Below are 3,521 nucleotides of genomic sequence, written 5' to 3' on the forward strand. Positions count from 1 at the left end.
ATACTTTTGTATTTTTATTTTGGCCTAGAGGCTTGTATTTGAGAGAGAACAAAACTTGTATAAGCCATTTAAACTTCAGTTTCCTCTTATCTGTATATTTGGCTAGCTGACTTAAACTCCGGGAACCGTGGCTAGTTTTCTATGATATTACACTATTATACTATTATTTTGTTTATATCACATCTGTCCTTTGTGCTTAAGTTAGACGCTTCGTTAGTTCGTTTTGCGCTTTTAAAATTCTATTTTTGAACTATATTCTTCATTAGGCTTCTAGATAATATTATTTTTTCTATATATATCATATGTGTGAGCTTAGGACTGTCGTAATCCTTGATTAATCTTTGCTTTACGACGCGAGGTAAAGCTTAGGCTAATTGGGGTGTTACAATGACGACATTGTAATTAATGTGAAAGTGGGTGTTAGACTACAATGGTTAGAGCATAGTTATCAGAACCGAACCGGTAATCAATCCGGTTATATGACCGGGTCACTGGGTTACTGGTTCAACCGGTGGGTCACTAATTCACCCAGTTAACCCTGTCATAATTAAAAAATATAAAATTATATAAATAAAATTAAAATAATGTCCTAAAACTTAAAATGCAAGTCTTTACAAACATTAATAATCTAATATCAAGTCTTAAACATAACTAATAATCTAAAAAAAAGATAATAAACTAGTTTTTAGTACAAAATATATTCTTAATTTAAATCAAGAGCAAGTGAAAGATAACACAATCATTAAATTAAGTCCAAGGGTGAGCTCAAAGTCGGCATTCAACATCTTCATAGGACAAATTTGGAGCTTGATCAACATTTTCCTCATTTTGATTTGCATCTATACCTTCCATAACATTATTATAAACTCTTTTAGTGGTAAGATCAGGGGTAAGAGTTGCTAATGATGATTGTTATTGAGATGGTGATGTTTCTGATGGTGTTTGAGATGAAGACAATTTTAAAATTCTAGCAAAAAAAACAAAAAATATTTTTAGTAACAATAGATTTACTTAAGTTAATTTTTAAACAACACAACAACCACCACCATTCCCCCAAAGTTCACTGACTTTGTAATTTAACAAAGTGAACAAACAACAACTCTAAAAAAATCTAGCAACAAACAACAACAGCTCTAAAAGACACAGCAACTCTACAACACAGCAACTCTAAAACACGATAACCAGTAACAAACAACAACACCAAAAAACTAAATGCAACATCAGCAGCCAGCAAATTCAAGTTCAACAATAATTCTAACTAAAGTAATAATCATCAGATTCAATAACAACTCTAAAAATCAAATACAATAGTAATAATCATCAGATTTAATAATAATACTAACTAAAATATGCTCAGCTTCAACAACTCTAAAATTCAATTACAACAGTCAACGGCAACCACCAGGTTCAGTATTCAACAATTCTAGATTTCTGGTGAAAGACCAGGGTAAAAAACTTGAAGGGAGCTCACCTGGATAACTGGTTCTCAGACTACGACTAAGAAGACGACCACCACCACCCGACTAACCCGAGGGAGCAGATGCAGAGATGTTGCTTGATTTCTGTCTTCTGTGAGCTTTCTACCGCTAATAAAGTGAACGCAGGGCAGGATTACGGGGCCGCGACGACGATGATGAGGTGAGGGGACGAGGTGAGAGACTGAAAGAGCGATGAGGTGAGGCCGTGACCGTGAGAGACCGAGAGTGACGAGGTGAGCGGAGAGGCGACGAAATAACAAGGTGAGGGGAGAGATGTTGGAGTGACGAGGTAAGGGCGAGGGTGAACGACTGCTGAGTGCCGACAACGAAGGAGCAGAGAGATCGAAGACGAGCGTTGGAGGGTTCCACACTTCCACTGGAATCATACTGATTTGATTTCTCAAATTAGGGAAATGGGGAGGGGGAATAGCCATTAGGGTTCGTCGAAAGGGGAGGGGGGATCTAAAGGCAAACGACGCTGTTTCTATTTGTTTTTTTAAAGGAAAAGCACGACCCGGACCGAGTTGAATTAACCGGCCGGGTCACCAGTTTTAACATAAACTCGTCGGGTCAGATCGGGTTTCACCGGGTTCCATACATAACTGGTTTGACGAGTGGTTCGACCTGGCCAGATGACCGAATGACTGGGTTTCCAGTCAAACCGGCTATGTTGAGCTGGTTTGATAACTATCGATTAGAGTTAGAGGAAGCTATGATATGTGCGGTTGAAATTGACAACAATAATAAAAATGAGGATGATTAATAGTAATTATTAAAAAAAAGGACAATAGCTTAATAGATTGAGGTTAAAGAATAATTTAAAATTTTAAAATAAATTTTTAGGATTTAAATAATTTTATCGGATTTTGTTAATTTTAATTTTATTATTTCATTATATTGTCAACGTTTAAAATTTGGTGAATTTTAGTATACAGAGCAAAAAGTCATACATATTTAAAGATTTGCTTACACCACACTTTTTAAAGTCACACTTTAAACCGTAACTCTTCACAAAGAAAAGCGTCACCTAATGGAAAAAAGTAAATTAGAAGATTTAAGAGAAGAAATAATTAAGTTATCAAAATTAATAGATCAAAAATTAATGATTTTAACTAATGTTAACTGTAATGACACCGAATTCTTAAAATCAATACAAAATGATTTTTCTCAAAATCTTTATTTTACTATAAGTTTTATTGAAGGACTTCAAAAACCTGAAAAAACTTATTTTTCACACGGAATTTCTAAGAAATGTTACCATGGAAATGATTCCCCACATCTTTATCATACTTTTAACCCACAATTAAATTCTATAGTAGATATGCTTGAAGAAATATTAGTATCCATAAAATTTCAAAGAAATAAGGAAAAAGAGAATCCCAAAGAAGAAAAATTTCAAAATATAATCAACATAACAGATTTAAAAGTAAAACCACCACTAAAATTATGAATATTGAAGAAAAATTAGAAGAAGTTACAATGCTTTTTAAACAATTAAAAATGGCTCAAGAAAATAATATTATCGAACATGGTTTTCAAATAGAAGAAGAATTAGTAAATTCTGAAAATATAAAAAATGAAAAACACATCCTAGATTATTCAAGTGACGAAGAACCAGCAATCCCAATACAAGTAAAAAATGAAGCTGGAACATCTAAAGATAACCAATCTCAATATAAATGGGAAACAGGTTTTGATAATTATGCTTTCAAAAAAGGGTTTATAAATAAAGATTCAAAATATACAAAAATACCATCAAAATACATTCCTAAAATCCAGGAAATGGAAGGAGAAAGAATGCTCGACTTAGACTGTAAAAAGAATGAAAAAGAAAATTTCAAAAATTGGTTGAATTCCTTTTTATTAGAAGCCTTTACCAATCCAAAACTTAGTGATTTGTCTGGAAGAGATATTTGGAATTACATAGAATTTCATACTAAAGGAACTATAAGAGATTACATGACATCAATAGAAAACCAAGTAATAGAAGAATTAGAAACAAAAACAACAGCTTATGATAAGATATTATATATAATGATGATT

Source organism: Arachis duranensis, chromosome 6 (assembly GCF_000817695.3).
Source record: "Arachis duranensis cultivar V14167 chromosome 6, aradu.V14167.gnm2.J7QH, whole genome shotgun sequence".
In the NCBI taxonomy this organism is placed as follows: domain Eukaryota; kingdom Viridiplantae; phylum Streptophyta; class Magnoliopsida; order Fabales; family Fabaceae; genus Arachis; species Arachis duranensis.